Source organism: Balaenoptera borealis (assembly GCF_965194805.1).
Source record: "Balaenoptera borealis genome assembly, chromosome: 19".
Taxonomy (NCBI): domain Eukaryota; kingdom Metazoa; phylum Chordata; class Mammalia; order Artiodactyla; family Balaenopteridae; genus Balaenoptera; species Balaenoptera borealis.
The window spans coordinates 53892528-53903351 of NC_138878.1; the positions used below are offsets into that span (position 1 = coordinate 53892528).

Genomic DNA, 10824 nt, shown 5'->3' on the forward strand with positions numbered 1-10824 from the left:
TCCAGGCTTTATTTAGTGTAATCGTGACATGCATGCTGTACCATAACCTGCTTTTATCATGCTACTATTTCAGCAAGTATAGATGTTTATGTATCATTCTTTTTAATGGTATCATAATAATCTTTTCTGTGGTCGACTATCATTTTGCTAAATAACTACCGATAAACATTTTGGTGCCTGTTTAAACTTTGCAGTTAGAAAAGTTGCCTTCTAAATGCAACTTTAGTACTTTTTTTGTTTGAAACTTAAAAAAAACATTAAATATCAGTGCTGAAATAACTGATGAACATTTTCTTCCTATAAAAAATTGCCAATAACTCCCAATTCCCTCATAATCACTATTACAAATTTGTTTTTATCCTTTGAGACTTTTTTTAAAAATTTATTTTATTTTTGGCTGTGTTGGATCTTTTTTGCTGCATGCGGGCTTTTTCTCTGTTTGCAGTGAGCAGGGCCTACTCTTCATTGCAGTATGTGGGCTTCTTATTGCAGTGGCTTCTCATTGCGGAGCATGGGCTCCAGGTGCACGGGCTTCAGTAGTTGTGGCAGGTGGGCTCAGTAGTTGTGGCTCGCAGGCTCTAGAGCGCAGGCTCAGTAGTTGTGGCGCATGGTCTTAGTTGCTCCACGGCATGTGGGATCTTCCTGGAGCAGGGCTCAAACCCATGTCCCCTGCATTGGCAGGTGGATTCTTAACCACTGCGCCACCAGGGAAGCCCTATCCTTTGAGACCTTTTAAAAAAAACTTTTTTACGTGCATGCACACACAACCAAATAAGCAAATGCTTGTAGAAAAAGTGCTGCTTTATAATTTTTTTTGTATAAATATATACTGATGATGTGTGTCTTGGATTGCTGTAAGGATAAATGAGTTAAGTGTAAAATGGTTGGGACTCTTACCAGTATACAGTAACTAGCTGATAGTTATCCAACGTTAGCAGTAATATTTTCACTGTTATTATTTGTGGAAAGGACTTCTACCATGTTTCATCATGTTCACACCTTAATTTATATCAAAGAATTTATAATGAAAAAAGACCAGTGGGTATAATGTTTTTAGAAAAGCATCTCACCAACACTTACTCCTTATTCAGCATGAAGTTTAAAAAGAAAATTAAAATCCTAAGAAAAAGACAAAGAATGGGTGAATAAGCCTACATTCACACCTCATATTTCATGCTGCACAATTTCATACCCATCAAAAAAACCTATTTATAGTAGTTGAAAACACATTTGTCAAAAAAGAGCAAAACATGAAATATTAATAATCACTTCTCCCTCAAAGCAGAACACATGTAGGTCACATTCTTTTCCAGAATGGGAAAAAAATATGATAGCCAACAATATCTGAATATTGATAACACCCCTCCAAATATTAGTTAAGAAGGAAATCAATCCCTGAATTATGAATATATGAAAATAAGCACATTATGTAGAAAAACGTTGAGGGTTGACAGGCAGCCAGATCTGTATTTAGATTAAAATGTATAGCCTAATAGGCATGTGGATATTAAAACATGAAGAAATTATTAACAGGGAATTCTCTGGCAGTCCAGTGGTTAGGAGTCTGCGCTCTCACTGCTGAGGGCCGGGGTTCAATCCTTGGTCAGGGAACTAAGATCCCAAAAGTTGCATGTCACGGCCAAAAGGAAAAAAGAAATTATTAATAAGTGAACTAAATGTACAAGCCAAAATGCTAGAAAAATAAAAGCAAACTAAATCCAAATATAGAATAAAAGGTATCAGTAAAAATAAAAGGCAAAAATACTTCAAGGAAAAAGTAAAATTATTTCTTTGTCCGAAAAAAATACATATAGATACAAGCATTGGTAACTCTGATGGAAAAAATAGAAGACAGATGAATACATAAATTATATATGGACATGATTATGTTTAGAGAGATTAATGTATTTACTAATATCTGGAAATCAAGTGAAATATGTGATATTTGTAGGAAAATGTAATGACAGAATTAACTCCAAAAGATGTAAACCCTTAATAGACCCAAACAATGCAGAAATAATATTTTGATGTAATCTCTACTTAAAGAGATCACCAAGCCAGATCATTTTATGGGCAAAATCTATCAAATATTCAAGGAATTTACAAATCATGTGAGAGAAAAAGCTTGCCATCTTGTTCTGTGAGTTTTACATAATCCTGATGTCAAAAATATAATAATTTGAGTGTCATATAGTACTAAGTCTGCAAACATGAAAATTTATTCTAGCAGTCTATTAAAAGAATACAGATATTCATCATAATCTGAATCCATTACCTAAACTCAGAAATCAAATACTTTCGATAAAACTTACCATCAAACTCTAAGTCAGGGGTCAGTTAACTAATTCAGATCATTGCCTGTTTTTGTATGGCCTGCAAGCTAAGAATGGTTTTTACATTTTTAAGTGGTTAAAATAAAATGAAAAGAAAAATAATATATTGGAAAATTATATGAAATTCATTTCATTGTTCATAAGTAAAGTTTTTAATACAGAGCCACATGTATTCACTTACATATTGTCTTTGGCTGCATTCACACTAAAACAGAGTTGAGTACCTGTGACAGACTAAGTGGTTTGCAAAGCCTATAATATTTATCATCTGGCCTGTTACAGAAAAAGTTCATCAATCCTTGCTCTAGATACAGGCATACCTCATTTTATTGCACTTCGCTTTATTACATTTCTCAGGTATTGCGTTTTTTACAAATTGGATGTTTGTGGCAACCCTGCATTGAGCAAGTCTATCAACACAATTTTTCCAACAGCATTTGTTCACTTTGTGTCTGTCACATTTTGGTAATTCTCGCAATATTTCAAACCTTTTCATTATTATATTTGTTATGGTGATCTGTGATCAGTGATCTTTGATGTTACTACTATAACTCACTGATGGCTCCAAAGATGCTTAGCATTTTTGAGCAATAAGGTATTTTTTAAAGGTATGTACATTGTTTAGACATGACACTACTGCACACTTAATAGATTACACAGTGTAGGGTAAACATAGACTTCAGTATAGTATAAACTAACTTTCATATGCACTGGGAAACCAAAAAATTTATTGCCATATTCTCTTTACTGCAGTGGTCTGTAACCGAACCCACAATATCTCTGAGGTATGCCTGGAGTCACTTTCTGAAACACAGACGTCAAATAGATTAGGTTAACACAGTATTCTGTGCTATCCAAACTCAGAAAACAAATAGATCCATAGTGAGGGATTCTTGAAATGCAACAAAAGATAATTCCTATGGGAAATCTGGAGTTTATATATCTAAACTCCATAAGATTGAGAATTTGTTTGACCAAGCCCCAATATCTTCTATGTTTCCTTGAGCTTTATTTTTCTAAGCATTATTAGAATTGGATTTTTAAAAATTTATTTATTTTTGTCTGCATTGGGTCTTCATTGCTGTGCGAGGGCTTTCTCTAGTTGCGGCGAGCGGGGGCTACTCCTCATTGAGGTGTGCGGGCTTCTCATTGCTGTGGCTTCTCTTTGTTGCAGAGCACAGGCTCTAGGCACATGGGCTTCAGTAGTTATGGCACGAGGGCTCGGTAGTTGTGGCACACAGGATTAGTTGCTCCATGGCATGTGGGATCTTCCTGGACCAGGGATGGAACCCGTGTCCCCTGCATTGGCAGGCGGATTCTTAACCACTACACCACCAGAGAAGTCCCTAGAATTGGATTTTTAATATATTCTTATAACATATATTCACCATTTTACATATGTCAACATACATGCAACCTGATCTCAAAATGAGTTGTTACCCCATCTGCTGTGATGTCACTGCTATCATCACTACCATTCTGTCCACATTCCAAATATTTAGCGATCCAGAAAACACCAGTCACCTATAGTTTAATGCATCTCACCATTGCCACGCACTTTGCAAAATATTTTGTTAAAAACAAAACAGTATGTTACATTCTATAATAAAATGAATGTGGATATAATGAGTGACTTTAGGAGTTACCTCCAAATACTATGTCTGCATCTTAGCAATAGCCTTATAATCCCACATCCTATAATGCACAGCAGCATATTAACTGTGCAGTTAAAAAAAAGAGACAGAACTCCCACTTAACTGGTTTATCCAAGTGTGATCCAAACTAATTTGAACATGAAGTCCTATTTGCTCCTAATTACTGGTAACATTTTTGGGAAGTGTATATGTTTGGGAACTGTTTGGGTTTTTATTTTGTTTTTTGGCTAAAATCATGAATCAAAGAATGAAATTAAAGAAATCATTACAGGTAAGCTAGGAATTTGGGGATGGAGTATTTTCCATCTCCCTAATATCAGGCACTACAGGATGCCGGACACAACTGTAAGCCATCAAAAATATTAAGATCGCTGATAAAGGTAAAGACATGGATAAATATAAAAACAGTATTAATGTAATTTTGATTTGCAAAATTTGGGTTTTTTTTAAACAAGATTTAAAAACAAATGCATAAAAATAATTGTAAATCTAGGTTAAAGTATACACAATATATAAAGATTCAGTTTGTGATATCAATAACATAAAGAGAAGGAGCCAACTGTAAAGGAATAGAGCTTTAGTATGCAATTGAAGTTGGTATCAATTTAAAATGGATTGTTGTAACTTTAGGATGTTATATGTAATTCCTCTGGTAACCACAAAGAAAATATTTATAGAATACACAAAAAAGGAAATGAGGAGGGAATCGAAACGTGTCACTACAAAAAATCAACTAGAGATAAGACTTCCAGTTTCTAGTCCATAACAAGCTTGGAAGTCATCAATCCGTTATAACAACAAGTAAAAAGCAGAATGAACTGAAAATCAACTCTTGCGTAGATCCATCAGAGAATTAAGGTCACAGGGTAAACTGCTGCCCACAGACACGTGGATACAGAGAATCACAACTTACCAGAGCATAGGCACATTAGCAGAAACCTCTGTGGGAACCAGTACAGAAGATGGAAAACCTAAACTGTAATGGACAAATTGCAGGAGGCTCAGTGTGGACAAATCTGAGAGTTAAATGCTCCAAGGGGGTCTGAGTCTTTAAGAAGCCCCTGCATTTTTATGAGCTTTACCTCCAGGAGCCCAATCAAGTCCTCATAGTGAGGACTGGAGAAAACTCCCCATTGTGTTTCTGGCAGAGAGAGGGGGAAAGTCGCTATTTTGAAATATTCTCAAAGCATTCTGTTCTTAATAAGGCATGCCACAAAGAGAAACTATTGTACCAGAGCCTATAACCTACTGAGGTTTCATTAGTGTCTCACCAACCTGAGGGAAAAGAAATGCTCAGCTCCAGCCCACTCTAGTCATCCTGTCCCACCTGAGGGAGGGAGGTAGACTGAGAGACACTGGCAAAGTTCACAGTCCAGTGGCAGTTTCACCAAGACTGAATCTTAATCACAGGACTATAGAACATAACCCCTCCCCCTACACCTTATCACCACATCACTAAAGGTCTTACCAGTGTTCCTTTTACCCAGCACATGAAGTCTAGGTTTAAACAAAAACAAACAAAACAACAGAGACAATTAACAGAAAACAGTAATAAATATGATAGGTATTAATCCAATTATATCAATAACCACTTTACATATCAAAGATAAAATCAAAAATAGAGGAAAGTGGGGCTTCCCTGGTGGCGCAGTGGTTAAGAATCCGCCTGCCAATGCAGGGGACACAGGTTCGAGCCCTGGCCTGGGAAGATCCCACATGCCACAGAGCAACTAAGCCCGTGCGCCACAACTACTGAACCTGCGCTCTAGAGCTCACATGCCACAACTACTGAGCCTGCATGCCACAACTACTGAAGCCCAGGCGCCTAGAGCCCATGCTCTGCAACAAGAGAAGCCACTGCAATGAGAAGCCCACGCACCGCAACAAAGAGTAGCCCCCGCTCGCCACAGCCAGAGAAAGCCCACGCACAGCAACAAAGATCCAACACAGCCAAAAATAAAAATAAAAAATAAATTTAAAAAAAATAGAGATTGGAGTGGGCCCCCCCTTTCCCCCTTTGCCTCCTGACAGGAAAGGTTTAAGGGGGACTGGGCCCTGGGAGGCCGGGCCGGGCTCAGGGGCCGCCCTGGGGGCCCGGGCCATGGATGTACGCCGACTGAAGGTGAACGAACTTCGCGAGGAGCTGCAGCGCCGTGGCCTGGACACTCGTGGCCTCAAGGCTGAGCTTACTGAGCGGCTGCAGGAGGCGCTGGAGGCCGAGGAGCCCGTCGACGAGCGGGAGCTCGAGGCCGATGACGAACCGGGGCGACCCGGGCACAACAATGAGGAGATGTCATGGACAATATTACCATGCAGAACCAATTCTATGAGATGCAGGTCATCAAGAAAGAGAACGAGTCAGGCTACGAGAGGAGAACGCTGGAAATGGACCTATCGCCCAGTACAAGTGAAGACAGAGATGAAGCAAGAGGCACCCACCAGCTTCCTCCTGCCCGAAGCATCTCAACTCAAACCAGACAGACAGCAGTTCCAGAGTCGCAAGAGGCGTTATGAAGAAAACCGGGGATGGGGGTATTGCGAGCACCGAGAGGATAAGAGGGGCCGCTCTCCTCAGCCTCCTGCTGAAGAGGATGAAGATGACTTTGACGACACCCTTGTTGCCATTGACACATATAACTGCGACCTCCACTTCAAGGTGGCCTGAGACCGGAGTAGTGGCTACCCACTCACAACTGAAAGTTTTGCATACCTGTGGTCAGGAGCCCGTGCCAGCTATGGGGTCGGAAGGGGCCGTGTGTGCTTTGAGATGAAGATCAATGAGGAAATCTCTGTGAAGCACCTTCCATCTACAGAGCCCGACCCACACGTTGTCCATATTGGTTGGTCTCTGGACTCCTGCAGCACTCAGCTAGGCGAAGAGCCTTTCTCCTATGGCTATGGAGGCACTGGGAAGAAGTCCACCAATAGCTGGTTTGAAAACTATGGAGACAAATTTGCAGAGAATGATGTGATTGGCTGCTTTGCGGACTTTGAATGTGGAAATGACGTGGAACTTTCCTTCACCAAAAATGGGAAGTAGATGGGCATTGCCTTCCGAATCCAGAAGGGAGACTTAGGGGGTCAGGCCCTCTACCCTCATGTCCTGGTGAAGAATTGTGCAGTGGAGTTCAACTTCGGGCAGAGGGCAGAGCCCTACTGTTCTGTCCTCCCAGGCTACACCTTCATCCAGCACCTTCCCCTGAGTGAGCGAATCCAGGGCACTGTTGGACCAAAGAGCAAGGCAGAGTGTGAGATTCTTATGATGGTGGGCCTGCCTGCCACCGGTGAGACCACATGGGCCATGAAACATGCAGCCTCCAACCCCTCCAAGAAGTATAACATCCTGGGTACCAATGCCATCATGGATAAGATGCGGATGATGGGCCTACGCAGTCAGAGGAACTACGCTGGCTGCTGGGACGTCCTGATCCAGCAGGCCACCCAGTGCCTCAACCGCCTCATCCAGATCGCTGCCCGAAAGAAACGCAACTATATCCTAGATCAGACAAATGTTTATGGGTCAGCCCAGAGACGAAAAATGAGACCATTTGAAGGCTTCCAGCGCAAAGCTATTGTAATTTGTCCCACTGATGAGGACCTAAAAGACCGAACAATAAAGCAAACCAACGAAGAAGCAAAGGATGTCCCAGATCACACGGTCTTAGAAATGAAAGCCAACTTCACGTTGCCAGATGTTGGGGACTTCCTGGACGAGGTGCTGTTCATTGAGCTGCAGCGAGAGGAAGCAGACAAGCTGGTGAGGCAATACAATGAGGAAGGCCACAAGGCTGGGCCATCCCCTGAAAAGCGCTTTGACAACCGAGGCAGTGGCAGCTTCTGGGGTCTTGGGGGTGGCGGCGGTTTCCAGCGCTATGACAACCGAGGTCCCCCCGGGGGAAACAGAGGAGGCTTCCAGAATCAGGGAGGAGGCAGTGGAGGAGGCAGCTACCGAGGAGGTTTCAACCACAGTGGAGGTGGTGGCGACAACCAGAACGGCTGGGGTAGCGACAGCCGGGATAACAACAACTCCAACACCCGAGGCAGCTACAACCGGGCTCCCCAGCAACAGCCGCCGCCACAGCCGCCGCCCCCGCAGCCACCGCCGCAGCAGCCTCCACCGCCACCCAGCTACAGCCCTGCTCGGAACCCCCCGGGGGCTGGCAGCTACACGAAGAGCAGCAACATCCCTGGCTCGAGCGCCAATACCAGCACCCCTCCTGTCAGCAGCTACAGCCCTCCACAGCCGAGTTACAGCCAGCCACCTCCCTACAACCAAGGAGGTTACAGCCAGGGCTACACAGCTCCACCACCTCCACCTCCGCCACCACCTGCCTACAACTATGGCAGCTACGGCGGCTACAACCCAGCCCCTTACACCCCTCCGCCACCCCCCACTGCACAGACCTACCCTCAGCCCAGCTATAACCAGTACCAACAGTATGCCCAGCAGCGGAACCAGTACTATCAGAACCAGGGCCAGTGGCCGACGTACTATGGGAACTACGACTACGGGAGCTACTCCGGGAACACACAGGGGGGCACAAGCACACAGTAGCCAGTGTGTCCTGGAGGCCTCTGCCGGCTTCCTCCACCAGCGCCCACCTTGGCCCCCCTTGTCCACCCCCACTGGGTCACGTGGTGCTGGGGGACGGGTCCTCCCAGGGCTGCCTCCCTTCCAAGGGGCTCTTCCCCCACACAGGGCCGGGCATTTTCCTCTGGATTCAAACAGGCAACAATGACCATTTATTTTGTTTGTCCCCCCACCCCCCTCCTCTTCCTCTTCCTCCCTTCCTCCTTTTTGACTAAAGACCCTCCTCCCTTGGTCGTACAGTGAGGCTACAGGGCTGTGGGGAGGGCCCCTTCCTGTACTCTGGTCCCAGCCCTGCTCCAGCCCCTCAGCTTCCCAGATTCTCATGCAGTTGGTTGTAAATTCTTCCAGGAGCTGTTTTACTGTCTACTTTTCAGGATTTAAAAAAAAAAATCAAAAACTTAAACACACACACAAGTTTAAAAAAGCAAAATGCAGTGGGAGGAAGAAGCAACAGATTTTTTTTGGTAATTATGCTTCTTTTTTTTTAATTTTTAGAATTTATCCCTTTTTACTGTGGGTCAGCTGTTGATATTTCATCAGGATAACCATTTCTTTGCTGAGTTCAGGTGACCGAGGAAGAGCCACACCCTCAAAACAAAACACACACAAAACAAAACCACAGAATCATCTTTAACCTAACTTTTTATACAATGTCTCAGTTTCCCGTAACTTTGCACACAAGCTTCTGTGTTGAGTTGAATTGTACCTGCCTTTTGTATTTGGAGAGAGTGTGACTATTGAACTTGAAACCTTTTATTCTGGGCGTCTTGGTAGTTTCTGGTGGGATTAATCGGGTGAGAGGAAAGAAGGGAGTTGGGGGGCTCCTTCCTTTCAGAACATGAAGTTTCTCACTGCCTCCTCTCCAGAGCTCTCCCAGGTGCCAGACCTAAAGGTTTTTCCTACAGTGATCCTCTGATTATTTTTACTTCCCCTTGATCCATATGTTTTAACAGGACTTTAACAAACTGTGCTTATTAAGAAATGTGTTTGCCCTGTTTTGTTTTGTTTCAATAAATGACATGGCACCTCCTAGCAGGAAGGAAGCAAGGTTTCAACCCTGATTTAAAAAAAAAAAATAGAGAAAAGTATAGCATGCTAACACTAATCAAAAGAAAGCTGGAGCAGCTATATTAATTTTAGAGGAAGCTGACTTCAGATCAGGGAAAATTATCAGGGATAAAGAAGGCCATTACATAATGATACAGGTGTAACAAAGCAGTAGTAATCTTTATATGTACCTAACAATGGATCATCCAAATATGTGAGGCAAAAACTTTTAGAACTACAAGGAGAAATAAATAAATCCACTATTATAATTGGATTTCTTCAACACCCTTTTTTTAATAATGGAAAATCGGTAAGGACACAGTTGACTTCTAGCCCCATCAATTAACTGGATATAATTGATATCTATAGACTACTTCTTCCAACAACAGTAGAATACACATTCTTCTCAATTTTACAAAGAACACTCACCAAGATAAACACAGCAAGCATCTGTGGCCTTAAAACATACCTTAACAAACTTAAAAAAACAGAAACCATAAAATGTATGCTCTCGCACCACAGTGGAACTGAACAAGAAATTAACAACAGAAAGATAGCTGAAAAACCCCAAAATACCTGGAGATTAAACAACACACTTCTAAATGTCACACAAGTCAAAGAAATCTCAGAAATATTAAAATATCTTAAAATAAATAAAACTGAAAATACAGCTTATCAAAATTTGTGGGATACAGTGAAAGCAGATCTTAGAAGGAAATTTATAGCATTGAATATATATATTAGAAAAGAAGAGGGCTTCCTTGGTGGTGCAGTGGCTAAGAATCCACCTGCCAATTCAGGGGACACTGGTTCAAGCCCTGGTCCAGGAAGATCCCACATGCCACAGAGCAACTAAGCCCGGGAGCCCGCGAGCCACAACTACTGAGCCCACATGCCACAACTGCTGAGGCCCGTGCGCCTAAAGCCTGTGCTCTGCAACAAGAGAAGCCACCGCAATGAGAAGCCCATGCACCGCAATGAAGAATAGTCCCCACTCGCGGCAACTAGAGAAAGCCCACGTGCAGCAACAAAGACCCAACGCAGCCAAAAATAAAAAATAAAAATAAAAATATAAATAAATAAGACAGGGGTTGATGCTTCGATGTTACATCCTGGGGCTCCAATTCTGGAGGCGTCTATTGTCCCCATTTTACATGCCATAAAACTGGGGCCTGCCCTGGGATCCCAGAGCTTGTAA

General features: G+C 42.7%; 1 pseudogene across 1 annotated transcript; it reads left to right on the plus strand.

Annotated features, from left to right (window-relative positions):
• The first annotated feature begins 65 nt into the window (after positions 1-65).
• LOC309616587 (heterogeneous nuclear ribonucleoprotein U-like protein 1 pseudogene) lies at positions 66-9321 on the plus strand (annotated as a pseudogene). The gene has a single exon. The product of its transcript is annotated as a heterogeneous nuclear ribonucleoprotein U-like protein 1 pseudogene (transcript).
• Positions 9322-10824: the final 1503 nt, after the last annotated feature.